This window comes from Phoca vitulina, unplaced genomic scaffold (genome assembly GCF_004348235.1).
Source record: "Phoca vitulina isolate PV1807 unplaced genomic scaffold, GSC_HSeal_1.0 scaffold8, whole genome shotgun sequence".
NCBI lineage: Eukaryota > Metazoa > Chordata > Mammalia > Carnivora > Phocidae > Phoca > Phoca vitulina.
This window is the reverse complement of record NW_022589711.1, coordinates 61,059,360-61,076,052: the sequence shown is the minus strand read 5'-3', so window position 1 is coordinate 61,076,052 and position 16,693 is coordinate 61,059,360. Positions and strand designations below refer to the sequence as shown.

Sequence of the window (16,693 nt, the reverse complement as noted above, 5' to 3'; positions counted from 1 at the left end):
CTGAGTGAAAAATGGAAATAAATTAAATGTCCAACAATAGGAGCTCAGAAGTAAATCATGATGCAGTATGAAGCTATGAAAATTTATTTGAAGAATAATTAGTAATATGGTAAATATTTTTATACTAATAAATTACACTGAAGAACATAAAAGCAGGAAGCTTTTGCCTAGAAAACTCTTCTCAAAATGGCAGAAACAAAGGAGAATTAACGGATGTAGTGTTCTGAGCAAGGGCGAATTTCTTCATCTGTTCAGGCTGCCATAACAAAATAGCACAGACTGTGGCTACAAACAACAGAAACCTCTTTCTCACAGTTCCGGAGGCTGGAAGTCCAGGATCAAGGTGCCATCACGGTCAGGTGCGGCCTTCTTCCAGGTCACAAACTTCTCTTTGCATCCTCACATGGTAGAAGGGGCTAGGAAAATTCCTGGAGCCTCTTTTATAAGACACTAATCCCGCTCCAAGGGCTCCACCCTCATGATGTAAGCACCCCACCTACTAATATCAGCATCTTTGGGGTTAGGATTTCAATATAAGAGTTTTGGAGGGGGGACACAAATATTCAAACCATAGCAGAGAGGTTTATCTCAAAGGGCTCACGAGGACTTCAATGGATACTATGGATGGAAATTACCATCCAAAATAAGGGTGAGCTTTTAAAAATTTACTTTGTTTTAATCTGTAGTTACAAGATTGTAACTGCGATAAAAAAATTGTTTAACAAAGGGGAAAAAATGAATCCCAGTTAGATTACCTTTAATTGCCTCAGCTGTTAAACTATCTTGTTCTCTGCTGGTACTTGTCAGTTTGCATACATCCTTTTAGAGTTGCAGCCATAGTATAGTTCAGAAGTGGTTGGCAGTCATGCGCATCTGTGCTCTCCTGCACCATGGCTGATCCTGCTTACTCATGGCCACCTGGAAGGAGCTGGAGTCTTTTCATCATACTTCTCTGAGAAGCCACAACCAATCATAACCAAACTAGCTAACATTGTTCCAGGCATTGTCCCACAAATTTTATTTGTATTAACTCATTAAAGTTTGTCTTAACAACTTTGTAAATGTGATAGTATTATTGTCCCCATTTTACAGATGGGTGAACTGAGGCCTAAAGAGGGTAAGTCATTTTGCCCAGTTGATAGCACTTGGTATTGGAGTTGTAACTCTTCAGTCATCTTACTATAGATATTATTAAGCATTATTTTTAAAATTAATAAGACATCATTAACAATTTCTATTTTGCTCCATAATTTTCAAAATCATTATGTGCAATGATTATGTAAGAAATGAAAATCTTTATTTTAATTAAGCCTGACTAAAACTGGAATGAGGAAAGAAGTTTTGTTATAGTTATTTAAGCAAAAGCTGGACAATCACTTCTTAGATGGGTGGGGTTGTATCTGGGATATGGAGATAAATGATATTTTAGTTTAGATTCTTTATTTTTTATTTTCTACATTATTTCTAAGTAATCTCTACACCCAACGTGGCGCTTGAACTCACAACCCCAAGATCAAGTCCCAGGCTCCACCGACTGGGCCAGCCAGGAATCCCAACTTAGATTCTTTCTAACTTTGTAATTTTATAATTCTATAATTCTATAAGCAGGTGTTACCTATCTGATCAATTTCTTATACCTTAAAACAGTCTTCCAGGAACAAGCAAAACACAAAACCAGAAATACCTTTTTTTGTGTTAGGTGCATTTGTAAGTCAATGGTTGAAATTCTTTTAATTGAGGATAATGATTTAAAAATAAGGCTTAATTCTTAATGTAAGGAATTTTGACACATACTTGTATAAAGAAGTAAATGACAAAGATGATTCTTTTCCAAGAGGAGGCTTTGAAGTGGACAGAGTAGGAAAACACTTTAAGGCATTTCTCTCCTAATGGGGTGGGATGGAGTGAGAGGAAGAAGCCTTCACAGAAAGGAGTAGAGGAAGAGAAAGGGGAAGTCTATGCCTCGCAAGAGAAACATCACTATTTAACAATTTTGCCCAGAACTCACCCTGTTAGGTTAATGTACTCACTACCTCTTTCACCTGATTCTCATCAAATTGGTCTGGAGAGTGTCCCAGGCATCAAATTTTTAAAAATTTCCCAGATGGTTCTAATGTACAGCGAAGTTTGAAAACCACGGTTTTCAACCCAGACATGTATTTTTTTGTTTGTTTAATTTTTGGTCTGTAGTTTTTCCTGCTGAGATATTTTAGTATGCAATTGTCTTTATTCTCCATGAAGACAATTCTAAAAATGTCTCAAAAGTCATTTTTATATTGCTAGATGGAGTGTTCTATAAATGTCAATAGGTCTAGTTTGTTGGTAGTATTGTTCTAGTCTTCTGTTTCTTTTCTGATTTCTTTCTTTCTTTCTTTTTTTTGGAGGGGGGAGGGGCAGAGGGAGAGGGAGAGAGAGAATCTCAAGCAGGCTCCATGCCCAGTGAGGAAATCACCAATATCAGGAATAAAAGATGTGACATAAAGATCTGAAATACAGACATTAAAAGGATAATAGGATAATAAAGGAATGTTATGGACAATTTAATGTCAATAAACTCAACAAGTTAGATGAAATAGACAAATTCCTTAAAAGAGAACACTTACCAAACTGGCACAAGAAGAAATAGAAAATATGAATAGTTTACCTATTAAAGAAATAGCATTTGTAATTAAAAATCTTTCTCTTGAAACAAAACTCCCCCCAAAGTCACTTTGGGTTAAAGCCATTCAAATAAAATTTTGCTTTTAATTCATCCCTCCAGGGGCGCCTGGGTGGCTCACTGGGTTAAGCGTCTGCCTTCGGCTCAGGTCATGATCTCAGGGTACCGGGATGGAGCCCTGCATCGGGCTCCCTGCTTAGCAGGGACCCTGCTTCTTCCTCTCCCTCTGCCTGCAACTCCCCCTGATTATGCTCTCTCTCTCTGTCAAATAAATAAATAAAATCTTAAAAAAAAATCATCCCTCCAAATTCTAGCAAGTGGCTTCCTTAATTTGAGATTTGGTTGTGTGTTTTTATTAAATTGGTGATATCCCTCAGTTCTATTTCAAGAGGCTGTCTATTTACATGATCATTTGCTTTACTTCTGCATGTATTTTAACTTGGGCCCAGTTTCAAAAAGTTGAAATAGGACACATATCAGAAAACTGCACATGTCATGAGAGCAGAGCTCAGTGAGTTCTCATACAAGTGTATACTCTCATAAATAGCATCTAGAGCAAAAATAGAATATTACCAGCACCTCAGAAGCCTACCTTATGTTCTCTCAGTCACCAAACCCTTTCTAAACCTCCACAAAGTGGTAACTAAACTTGCTTCCCAAACTATAGATTATTTTCACCTATTTTTGAGCCTTATATAAATGGAATTTCATAGTGTACACATTTGTTTAGCTGTATCCTCTCAAAATTATGTTAATGACATTCATCTATTATTACTGCTATAGAGTATTTTATTGCATGAATATATGACAATTTATTTGTCCTTTCTATCGTTTAGGCCCAACTTTTATAGCTATTTGGATGTGCTTTAGAATATTTAGTATATTTTCCCTATGTCCATTAATTCAGCATTTTTAAGTGAAAAACCATTGTTTGGGCATCGACCCACCTGATGGCATGCACATAGAGCATGGCAGCATCTTCCTAAGTGGAAATGTAGGTTTTTTGAGCATTGGTGGATCCCATTCTCCTCCCCTGCAGGTTGTTATAAGCAGGTTTTTGTTGAATAGTTACATGGATACCATGCAGCTTAGTACTACTTGCCTGACATTTCTTTCATGATGGCATAAAAAGATTTTTCTATTTTAAATATCATAACATTGGTATATTTGAGAAAAGGAAGCCTTTAAATCATAACATCTCAGTCAGATAGTTCTTTAGAGAATATAAATTGGTATGTTCTTTCTTGGAGATAATTGAATAGCTTAGCGATCATTACCAAAAATCCTTAAAAAATGGCATGTCCTTCTAAGACACAGTGGTAGTCTAGTTTCAAATCTGTGCTTTTCTACTTACTGACTGTGTGACCTTGATCAAATTACTCACTTCTCTCCACTGCATTTCCTCATTTGTACTTACTTCATTGGGTTTTTATGATGATTAATTTAAATTAATAAAGCTATTATTATACAAAGAAGATATGCAGTCAACGATGTATGTTTAAATATGCTTGTTTCTTAGGTATTTGTAATAATGGGAATTTGAAGCCACTTTGAATGTCTAATCCTGGAAAAATGAGAAAAATAAACTAGGAGTATACTATGTATATAATAACATGTTACATAACCATTTAAAACAATGTTTCTAAATAACTTAAAAAGTTGTGGGAGAATTATGAATTTATGGTGCAAAGTGGAAAAAGCAGGCTATAAAATTGCATCCCAATTGTAAAAAGGTATATATCCATAGTAAAAAAGATTTGGGGGGTGCCTGGCTAGGGTCAGTTGGTGGGGTATGCAACTGTTGATCTTGGGGTTGTGAGTTCGCGAGCCCCATGCTGGGGGGTAGAGATTACTTAAAAATAAATTTTCAAAAAAAAAAAAGATTTGGGTTCTTTTGGTGGTTGAATTCTTTTATTTATATATCCATTTTTTCACTTTTTCCAGCTTCATTGAGGTGTACTCAACAAATAAAAATTGTGTATATTTAAAGTGTACAACCTGATGTTTTGACAGGTGGTGGGATTCTGCTGTAAACTTAATTTTCTTCATTATTATTATTAGTAGTAGTATTTTGTGTTTATTTAAAGTTAGCAGAATTAACCTTTCTGAGCATCACCATAAATAAAATGACGCAGAAAATAAAACAAAACAAAAATAAAAGCATTAGTAAATATTATTGAAGGGAAAAGTAGGGCCCTTAGTCATCAGACAGCCTGACCTTTGCTGAGGCTGGGAAGCCTAGACCTTCTCACCACAGTGGCCTCTTGGGCTGTTTCTCTCTGTATGCATTACGTTGATGAGCGCACTTCAGCAAACGGCCATCGAGTCCTGGACTTCCTATTAATGTTTTATTTTTATTTATTTTAGATTTTATTTATTTTTTCATGAGAGAGAGGCGGAGGCAGGGGGAGAAGCAGGATCCCCTCTGAGCAGGGAGCCAGATGCGGGGCTCGATCCCAGGACCCTGAGATCATGACCTGAGCCGAAGGCAGACGCTTAACCAACTGAGCCACCCAGGCGCCCCAAGTCCTGGACTTCTTAAAAATAATTCTGACTTCCTTCTTTCTAAAACAAGAAGGTAGTGACTGCACTGGGAACGAGTGTCACTCCAGTTGGCTCTGGATCCTAAACTGTTGAAGCCTGTTTGCCTGGTAATCTTGTCTGTGTCAGTTGGTAGGGTAATCAAAGGCAGCTGATTCCTTCATTGGTGAAGGCTCAAAACCAGCCTCTTTCATTAGTTCCCATCAGGGTCTTGAGAGGGGGTTGGGTCTAGCCAGGTTTTCCATCCTTTTGAATTCAAAAGGTATACTGATTTCCTGATATTGTTACTGAGGCTTAGGACCAATGAGTTGTCTACAGAATCTGCTGCATATTAAAAACAAATTGAAATGTTTCTACAGTTGATAATAGGTAATCAGTTTAAGGCAGGTAAATGAAACCACCTTGGTGTCATTGAGATACAGTTCGGTTTTTTCTTTGAGGAGGCATAAAAGTGCTCCATGTGTGCTATTTCATTTCTATTAGATTGTTGACTGGAGATACTTGAATGCACGGAATTTGTGAATTTGTGAATACCTGGTATACCTATCATGCAGAGCTGACTTCTCAATGGATCTGTTTTCTAATGTAGTCTAGACTGTTCCTGGCAAATGCAGTTAAATCTAATGTCCAAATTAAGTTATTTATATGGGTAGTAGGGTTTTGAAGAGTTTAATTTGCCTTTAGAAAAGATTTCCCTTCCTCTTCCTCCTACCTCCCCAGTGTTTGGTTTTTCTAACACAGAGGCCATGAGAACCTAATGCCAAAGCAACCAGTTGGAAAGGGAAATATCCACATAATTACTGGTTGTTTTGTCTATACAGTGTGAGACAAGAAGTTGGCATGATTTTATTTTTCACCTAGTTGACAGTTTTGTTTTGTTTTGTCTTGTTTTGTTAGATTTCTTTGGACCGAAATGATTTGTTGATTCGTATTGTGTAAATAAATCCCAATTCCACAATACCTCTGACTTTTTTTTTTAAGCAACTGAGGAGAGAAAAGAATAAATAATTGAAAGCTGGGAGACTTTGTGATTTTGGTCCAGCTTTGTCACCAACCAGTTACGTGACCTTGGGCAGGTCATTTCACGTCCCGAGGCCTCCATTTCCTAAAATGAGGAGGCTGGCAAGACAAGTTCTTAGGTGCCTCGTAATTTCATGCCTTGAGTCTTCGAGCTAGAGGATGCCAAATAGAACTCCAGGGTGATTCTCAGATCATTTGGTGGCTAACATTTTTGGTTGGCTCGGGGAGAGGATCATAGTTTTTAGCTGGGTTTTTAATTTTTTTAGAAAGACTGAATTTATTTGAGATAGAGAGGACACAGAGGGAGAGTGAGAGGAAGCAGCAGACTCCAGTGAGCAGGGAGCCTGATGTCTGCTCAATCACAGGACCCTGAGATCATGACCTGAGTCGAAGGCAGACGCTTAACCCACTGAGCCACGCAGGTGCCATTTAGCTGTTTTTTAGAATCAGTTCACAATTTTTAGCTGGATTTTTAAATTTAAGAACATTTTTTCCCCCGATTTCTGATTACAAATTGATACATGTTGCTTGAAGGAAACTTAGCAGATATACACTAGTGGAAAGAAGAAAATTTTAAAACACTTGTAATCCTATACCGAGATACAACTAATGTCACCGCGGTGTACATGTTTCCAGCCTTAACGAAGATCATCTAAATGCCGTCAGTTCTAGTATAACATCTGTTTTGAAAATGTAAATTTGTTCCAACACAATTGCTCAAGGGAGCAACTTGAGTAAGTCTGCACACGCACAGTTTCTTCCAGGAGAAACACCAGGTGAACGCGCACGCACGCACGCACGCACGCACGCACCCGGCCGTGTACGCATGCGCACACACCGGCACAAGGACAGGAGCCGCGGCCACCAAGGTCTGGCGGTGCAGCTCACTGTCCCAATTCAGATCACCCTCCTTCCACAACTTCATGATGACTGCAACCCGAAACCCTTCCCTCCCGACACCCTGGTGCCCTTGGCGCCCTTGGCACCCCAGCCAGGCCAGTGCCCTCCCTGTCTTTAATTTTTCCTTCTTTCCTCTCAGCCTATTTCGTATTGTTCCTCTCTGTTCTCTGCTCATTTTCTCTTTATTTCACCTTTCTCTATTTTCTACCTGTTGTTTTGTGCCTCTCCCACACAGGGTGATGGGCCTGGGAACCCGCTGGAAACCTGGCAGGCAGGGAGATGCCTGCTTCCACAGCAAACGGCAGGTGTCTTTCGAGGTAGAGTGCCATAGTTATAAAACGCACATTGAACTTGTGTCAAACTGTGCTGTTTTTTTTTAATGAAGTTCTTTTTTTTTTTTTTTACTGTGTCACTGACAGTTTTTGAGTGTCCTGCCCCAAACCCATTTTCCCTTAATCTTGTAGGCTTTCCTCCCCCGATTTTGCAGAGTGCAGTGATAACTAAGACTTAGCAAATAGTTTATAACTAAAAAAATAATTAGATAATAGAAGAACAAAATAATTTATTTAAATCATCATTTAGCCAATTGTTTAAATAATAAATGATTAGTTTTATTAAATTTCAACCCTTGGGTAAATGTCCTATTAATATTCTGTGTGATGAGAGAGAGTACTCATAATGTACTTCTGCTGCATACTAAGGTGGCAATGAACATCTGGACGAAAAGCCCTTGAGGGATCTTTGGAGTTTCTAGTTAAGTTTCTCCGTTTAAATTTCTAATCTGGCAAAGATTAATAGATACCACCCACATAAACAACCGCTCTGTGGTGTACTTGATAATTTTTAAGAGTGTAAAGGGGTCTTGGGATCGAAACATTTGAGAACACCTGCTAAATCCAGTTTCCTATAGCTTTTCATTCCTGTAGCAAAAGTATAAAATTTCTTTAGTATTGGCTTTCAGAAATGCAACTTCTGAGTCTAAGAATGTGAATATTTTTTTTTTTAAAGATTTTTTATTTATTTATCTGAGAGAGAGAATGGGAGACAGAGAGCATGAGAGGGGGAGGGTCAGAGGGAGAAGCACACTCCCCGCTGAGCAGGGAGTCCGATGCGGGACTCGATTCCGGGACTCCAGGATCATGACCTGAGCCGAAGGCAGTTGCTTAACCAACTGAGCCACCCAGGCGCCCCTAAGAATGTGAATATTTTTTTAAAGCTCTCTCTATATAGTGCCAAATTGCCCTCCAGAAAGGTAATGCCAGTTTACATTATTATCCTCAGTGTTCGAGTATGCTCTTTTAGTTTCGGCTGACTTGAGTGAACATCCCAGGTCACTAAACACCATCTAGGGTGCAAAGGTGGGGATCCTGCTTAAATTGTCCCAACATTTGGGGGTGCCTGGGTGGCTCAGTCGGTTAAGCGTCTGCCTTCAGCTCAGGTCATGATCTCGGTGTCCTGGGATTGAGTCCCACATCAGGCTCCCTGCTCAGCAGCGGGGAGCCTACTTCTCCGTTTTTCCTCTGCCCCTCCCCTCCGCTCGTGCTCTCTCTCTCTCTGTCAAATAAATAAATAAAATCTTAAAAAAAAAAAATTGTCCCAACTTCTAAGAAATATTTGGAGCTTTTTAAAGTTTAAAATGACTTCGAAAGGTACTCACTGATATATTAAATTGTTGGCCAGAGATGAAAACTCTTTTTTGACCTCTTCTGAGAGGACAACACTAAAAAGGGGATTTTACCAACATCTACATGACACAACAGTTCCAGGCTTGGTGAAAAACAAAGGGACATACCTTTAAATACTGTTGTGGCCAAAGACATGGAGTTGTGAGTCGAAAGTTTTCCTTTTGTAAAATTACAGCTTGGAGGAAATATGATGGTGAAAACACTTCTTAGGGAACGGGTTAGCCTCTGAGAATAAAAACATATGGACATGGCTCTCCTGGCCTTCCTTGTCTTCCTTCAGGCCTTCCCTTTACTCAGTCTCTTCCCTTCCCACCTAATTAGACCACTTGAGTCCTTATTTGAACAAGCCTTGGTCCCTCCAAGAACTGAGAGGAGTCTGACGGAGCTGAAAAGAAGTGGCAGAAACAAAGTTGGTCTTCCGCTTCTCTTGTGTTTCCTTTCTTTACCTTAATTAACTCAGGTTTGGGTTTGAATTCTTTTCTAATTTCTCTCAGATGCCTTCTGGTTGCTCTTATCATAGAACATGATATATTAAATCAACTTTTGTAATTATGTGGAACAGAATATATTTCTTAAATCACCTCCCTCTGAGAATCTCCAGAAATTCTGCATGCACAACTTCATCAACCCTCTTGGTGTGTCTGGGCTTACTTAACTTTTAGGTATCCAAAACAAAGCCATCGATTTCTCTGTCAGGAAAACAGACTAAAAACTAATGGTTTCACTACAAATTGGTGCATCCTCTGATGGAATACTACGAAGTTATAAACAAGAATGAAGCAACTCTCTGTGTACCGATTTAGAAAAGCGTTCTAAGGTACATTTGTTGGATGAAAGAAGGCAAAGTTCAAAATAGTAAGCCTAGGATGTTATTTTTTTGTGTAAAAAGTGAGCAAATATGAAGATGTGCTTGCACTTGCTTGTTTTTGCATAAATTCCAGAAGAATGTATGAGAAACTAAATACAGTGGTAATGTCTGGGCAGGAGGAAGGGAACTAGGTAGATGGAAGACAAGGATAGAAGTGAGATCTCCCCCCTTGTATCTTGTTTGTTTTGAATGTGTGAACATATAACCTTCTTAAAAATTAACAATAACAATAATATTTAAAAAGAATGACACTTGCATTCGGAAAACAGAACCATGACATATTAACAGTATGCAAGAGAGCCTGGTCCCTGATAGTAAGGAGGACTTTCTCACAGGCTTGTATTTTATTCATGATTTTGTCTACCATTAACATGTGTGACAGGCTTGACCTTGGGTTTTGGAGCTCTTCTTGGTTGGAGGGCATCCTTGAAGTAGAGGAAGTAGGTCTTATCCTTCTCCCAGGCAGCGACTAGAGCCACCTCTGCCTTCCTTCCATTCTTCAGCTGTCTGGGTCATGCTGGAACTGGCACCACCCTCCTCGGGCTGGCAGGGGGCGGAGGCAGCCACGGGTTCTGGCCCTGTCCCCGAGGTGAGCTGTTTCTGATTGCAGGTATCACAGAGAAAGCTTTGAAGAGCTGGCAAAACCAACCCCTTGCTTTCTTTGCAGGATGATGAAGATGCTAGTGCTCGGGCAGTTAAAAGCAAACTCGGAAGTTTTGTATTTGAAGAATATGCTCCGAGGTCAATGCCATTAATGATCCTCAGCCAGGTCTAAGTTTGTTAATATTCCAAATACCTTAGAATAGTTCAGCAGCACATGTCTAATTTGAAGTAATTTATTCTGTTAATATTTTGGTTTTCTGCTGCCAGGAACTCTGGGCATATGGCATTCCCCTAAGACATGAAGAAGGAAACCATTATGGGTGATAATAAGGAACACACATTCATTGGTATGTTTAACATCTTGGCTTGAAGATGAAATTCTAAGCCATGAATCCCAGTGGCTTCCCAGCTGTGTACAGGTTAAAGTACATTTCCCCGTGGCTGCTCTATTTATTCTAATAATGTGATGTCTCTGGGAGCCATTCTGCACCTTGGCTTTATGACAGTGATAAGGATCCCCTGGGAGCTGGCTAAAAATACAGATTCCTGGACTCCACCTAAGCCCCGGAAATCTGTTTTGTAACAACTGCTTCAGATAATTCTTATCTGCCAAGCTTGGGAAACATTGCATTTTAGAATCTTGAGAGGAAAGTGATGTTATAGTGAATCCTCCTGTCTTTGGGCCGACCTCTTCCACCCGGAATGACAAGTGTCTGTCCCCAGAAAGAAAGGAGCAAGCATTCTCCATACCTGGGATGTCACTGTGCATGAAATCTGTACCGGAACCTTCACGGTCCTCATTTGGCTTTACTAGTGACTCATAAATATTTGAGTTTTCTTTTTTTCTTAGGACAAAGGATGTTTAATACCTGCCGTCCCTTCAGAGAGGTTTCTATTTTAAATGCAGAGCTTGGAAATCCGGGGAGCCCTATGTAACATTTGGGGTTGAAATGGGTAGAGGCCTCTGGTAACAGCTGCATGATTCAGTTACCCTTAAAAGTCATAAATTGCCACACCCTATTTCCTCATCAGACACATGGGGTCTGTTAAGGGGACAGACTAGTCACAAGTACAGTGCATTTATGTGGCATACCTAGTGAACACAATAAAATACCCCTCCTGTAAAAAACGTTTTCACCCGCTGTTAAATAAAAATCCCCAGTTGGAATGTTCTATTAAATGAGGTTTGGAAGTTCAAATTGGCCTCTTCTGTCCTAAAGCATGGGCTTCTCCAAGCAATAACTTTAAAAATCTCACCCAGAAGTGAATTTGTGATCATGTCAGCAAATGGGTTTATTTTGACTTGACTTAACTGATCAGGAGAACCAGACAAGTTAATTAGAATTTTTTATTATTTTTTTAATTTCTTAGAATTGACCAAACAGGTTGTTTGACAAATTTTTTTGATTTGTCAACATTCTGTCAAATGAATCAAAATGGCTAAAATTGGGATGCCTGGCTGGCTCAGTCGTTAAGTGTCTGCCTTCAGGTCAGGTCATGATCCCGGGGTCCTGGGATCGAGCCCCACATCGGGCTCCCTGCTCCACGGGAAGCCTGCTTCTCCCTCACCCACTCCTCCTGCTTATGTTCCTTCTCTCGCTGTGTCTCTCTCTGTCAAATAAATAAATAAAATCTTTAAAAAAAAACAGCTAAAATTTATGCGACGAAAGGAAGCCTGAGTATTAAAGTAAAGATATATTTTTTAAGATTGTATTTATTTATTTGAGATAAAGAACGAGCACTGGGGAGAGGCAGAGGGAGAGAGAGAGAGAGAAGCAGACTCCCTGCTGAGCAGGAAGCCTGATGTGGGGCTCCATCCTAGGACCCCAGAGATCATGACCTGAGCAGAAGGCAGACTGACCCCTAACCGACTGAGCCACTCAGGCACCCCTAAACTCAAGATATTTTTGGCACTCTTCATGGCACTGACACAGAATTTCCACCCATCCCATTCAAGGGCACTGTGTTGTTTCACTCAGAGTTGGTCTTTATAGGCTTTAATTTTTAATTCCTCAGACTTGATCTTCTCTTAAGTTGTACATTTCTTTTCATTAAAACAAAAACAAAACTTTTTTTTCTTCCAGCCCTAGGAGGAAGGAATGGAGGAGAGAAGAGAAGAAATTCAGTGTCTGAATCACCTGGATATAGGGGCCTGAGGCTTACATCTTTAAGAAAAAGAATGCAAAAACCTCTCCCTTCTGCAAATATTTTACAGTTGTATGACCGCATGTATGATCATGGGACTCTTGGAAGGAGTCCCTGCCAGGGAAGGACTCAAGCTGAAGCTTCATCAGCTTTCTTGTAAACAGTCTCTGCCGGCCTTCACCTTTTTGTTTTCTGAATTTGAACACTATCAATTAATTTTATTCCCTACCCTCAAAAATTATACATTTCTGAATGAGTAAATGAATACAGGTATTCCCATCCCCAGGTAAAAGATATTTTGAGAAATGCAGAAACATATTCTCTCGTGAGTCTCCTGATGCTAATGGGCTCCAGGACAAGCCAGCTTTACCATTCCTCTTGTCTTTCCAGGATTTTGCAACTGGGTATGTTTCCACAGCATCCCTTATTTTTTTCTGGCAGGACAGAAAGGGCCCAGGGCAGGGGATCGGGAGGTTGGGGTTCTAGTCCCAACTTCATAACTACAGAGAGGGCTGGGGCAGAAGCAGCAGTGGGTGAGCTGCATAATTCCCCAGGAGAGGCTGAGGCCTGGAGACAGCAATGTGGCCGCTGACCCCAAGGGGTACAACTGGGTCCTCCTACAGCAAGAACTCCAAGTCCAGGGCTCTTTCTGCTGTACTCCCCCTTCTTGTATCTTCCTCTAGCTGTGCATTCTGGGGAAAATGATTTCTGACCCTTCTGATGTTTGGTTTCTTCCTCTGTACAAGAAAGGGCTAGAACCAGATAACCCATAAATTCCTTTCAGTTGAGTATTTTCTGATTCTCTGGCTGTTTTCCTTTTTTGGTCATCCTGATGGGCATGCAGCTCCTGGATGACCTGTTCTAGCCCTAGTGCCCAGCACAGGGTTTGCTGAATGCCTTTAGTGGAATAGAGATTTCACAACGTAAAGCTTCAAGGTGGGGCACTGAGCGGAATGGCTTTCACCTTGGCCCATGACTGATCTCTTCAACTTTGTTAATTTGATAAGCACAGGGCCAGAAGGGTCCTGAGAGGGCACTCACAGCTCTGTTTCATGACAGAGATGAAGAAACTAAGACCCAGAAACCCTCCCGAGGCTGCCTCACAAACATTACTGACAACACGTTGGAACACGGGTGCCCTGATTTTCCCCACTGCACTATTCCCAGCCTCTGGATTGCTTTGAGGCAGTCACTGCTGGTCCTCAAGTGCGTCCGTTTGGTTCTAATAGAACCACACTGGGAAACTCGGCTGTCTTGTCCACGGAACAGACCCAGGTAAAGATTCCTCTTGGGATCCATGTTGAGGTTATTCTTATTCATCTGACATGGAGGTTCTATTGCTTCTATATTCAAATTAAAATGTGATTTAGTTTAAGAACACATTTCCTTATACTTTTCTGAGGTCTGTAACTCCTGGCCACCACTGTAAACATAAGGGACATCAGTTATTTTAATTTTGCTTCTAGAATTTTCTCCTGCCACTAAAAGATCATGGGTAAGTACTCCCTCTGTGAATCCATCAAGTTACCTTCCTCCTTCTCTTCCTTACAAACTGGACTCTTCCCTTTGAAATCATCTTTGATGACCTGCACGTCCTCCCTTGGTCCTGACAGGTTCAGTTTTGGGCGGTGCTCTCAGGCGGCTCCTCCCTGTCCTAGATAATCTTATTTAGACCTCCCAGTCACCTTTGAAGCAGACAATTTCTCCATTCGTCTGAATGTGGAACTATAGCTTTCCCACATTTCTACAGTTAGTTGGTGGCAAGATCCAGATTCCAACCTAGGTTTTCTGAATCAATTTCTGATACTCTTTTTGCTACTGTCACAGCCACCTTCAGGACAAAATGTGAGGAATGCCATGATGCCCTTGAGACAACATATGTGAGAACTTAGAGGAGGAAGGGATCCCTCTACTAGCGGAGGGTGGGAAAAGCTTAATGCAGAGACACTATTGGAGTCTGGGCTGGAAAGCAGGGAAGGTGTTAGAGGCATAGATGAGGGGTAGGTCTTGTCTCAGGGGAGGATGGTCCATGTACAGGGGACGGGGTGTGGGCTAGTGTGGACAGTCATCATCAGCCACAGCTGTACCAGCTTGGTTTGGCAGCCACTGAGTTGTGCATGTTGATTCACTCATTCATCACCGTGAGGACAAATGGCCTTTGCCGTCAGCTCCTCTTGCCCTCTCTTCATCTATAAATAAATTACGCTTCTGTTCCCCTATGTATGCATTTCTCTTTTTTCTCTCCTTTTGTAGAAATAGACTTCGTAAAGTATGTATCATGGAAGGTAACAGGTATTACCTATATAACTTGAAAGGTAAAATTCCACTATTTATTTAGCAGCTAGCCTTGGTCTCCATGTTAAGAACTCTTTAATGGGCAAGAACATTTTCTCCTCATTATCACCTCCTCAAGTTGAATAGAACTAGGAGGCCTAGACTTGGCCCTGGGGGTTTTTCAAGGTGATAATGAGGCAGCATTTTGTTCAACTTGTGCCTTATTTTAAGCTCTTGGTGTATTTGCTTCATTATCTCTACCAGATTTTAAGTTGTTTCAGCGAGGATTATGTCATTTCAAATTTGAATTCTTCACTGTGCCAAGCTTGTGTCTGGCACATAGTAGGTGCTCAGGAAGTCTGAGATTCAGTGTGGGGTTTCCAAAATTTTCCTGATGGTAGAATCAAAGAGATGTGAAGAGAATAAGGATTATTCTACCTTCTGGGCAGCAATAACTTCTAATTCATATAAGATTGATTTATATGTATTTGTAATGGAGATCATTTTTTCTAGGGCCTTTCTTTTTTTAAGGAATTTGTCTTTCTTTCTTTTTTTAAGATTTTATTTATTTATTTGAGAGAGAGAGAGAGATAGCAGGGGGAAGGGCAGAGGGAGAGGGAAAGAAGCTCAAGCAGACTCCCCGCTGAGAGCGGAGCCTGACTCCGGACTCCATCCCACAACCCTGAGATCATGATCTGAGCCGAAACCAAGAGTTAAACCCTAACTGACTGAGCCACCCTGGTGCCCCTCTAGGGCCAGGAATATTTCTGTTCATTCTACCTGGACACTGTCTGGGGGATTTAGGTGTTATCAGAAGGTTGCTTGGTGAATGTGGAGTCTGAGCAATAAGTAGCTGAGAATCCTGAGGGTTATTTCATCCAGGTTTTGGTGAAGCCTGAACAAGCACACTGCTTTAGGGATAGATATACCATCACCTACCACATTTACCCCCAAAGGTCTGCCATATTATCAGACTCTGGCACACCTTCCTCACAGCTTGGTGTCAGCAGCTTGAGATACAATCCGTTTGCACACTAAATTGAAGATAGAACTACATAGTTTTAAATTGTTCATTCTGAGGTTAGTCTTGTATTTCTCTCTGGGCTGCTGGACAGTGTCCAATCGTGTAGTGTGCATGAATGTTTATTTATTTATTGAGTTTTTTATTTTAATTTCATTATAGTTAACATACAGTGTTATATTAGTTTCAGGTGTACAATATAGTGATTCAACAAGAGTGTGCATGACTTTAAGAAGAGAAGGTGTGGTGAGCAGCCTTTTCACCACATCTCATTTAATTCTCCAGACTACCCTGTAGACAGAGCTGGGATTTGAACCTGGCTGATTCCAAAGCCCATAATCCTTACCCTACATTATACTGCCTCCCCATGGACACTCAGTGTCTTCTATGACCTCACTCCCATCCATCAAAGCAGCCTCACCTCTCTCTGCTCATGCCTCCCTCTAGGAATGCCCAACTGCTCTAAACTCCCTGTATGTGCTGCCCTGTGTCTGATCCAAAGGCAGAAGGGTCTGGCTGTACTAGACCTCTTTGGCTGAGATTGGAGTACTCAGAACCAGGAAGATAACAATGTTATAGTAAGAGTGGGTAAAAGGGAGTATAAATTTATTATGGGCCGTGCACACTACATAATAGATCGTTAATACAGGTTGTTTCATTTAATCTTCCTGATTATCTCATGCAGTATCAGCAAGAGGGTATGTATGTAAGGGTCAAGAATTTAGACTCCAGAGCCAATTTTCCCAGATTTGAATCCCAGCTTTGCTGCTGCTGCTGTTGCTGCTTCTTTTTAAAGATTTTATTTATTTATTTGAGAGCAAGAGAGCGAGAGCGAGAGAGAGAGAGCGAGCAAGAGCACAAGAGCAGGGGTAGGGAGAAGCGGACTCTCAGCTGAGCAGAGAGCCCAATGCGGGGCTCAATCCCAGGACGCTGGGATATGACCTGAGCCAAAAGCAGCCGCCCAACCGACTAAACCA

The 16,693-nt window shown here is 40.7% G+C and overlaps 1 protein-coding gene across 3 annotated transcripts in view; it reads left to right on the top strand.

The window, feature by feature from the left end:
- The window catches only part of SOX2 (SRY-box transcription factor 2), an 808,376-nt gene extending 793,169 nt beyond the window's left edge, over positions 1-15,207 (top strand). For all 3 annotated transcript variants that reach the window (XR_004299829.1, XR_004299830.1, XR_004299827.1), the window contains 2 exons: positions 10,341-10,623; positions 12,361-15,207. The gene's annotated coding sequence lies outside the window, so the exon portion shown is untranslated. The remainder of the gene's footprint in view (positions 1-10,340; positions 10,624-12,360) is intronic.
- The last annotated feature ends 1,486 nt before the right edge of the window (positions 15,208-16,693 follow it).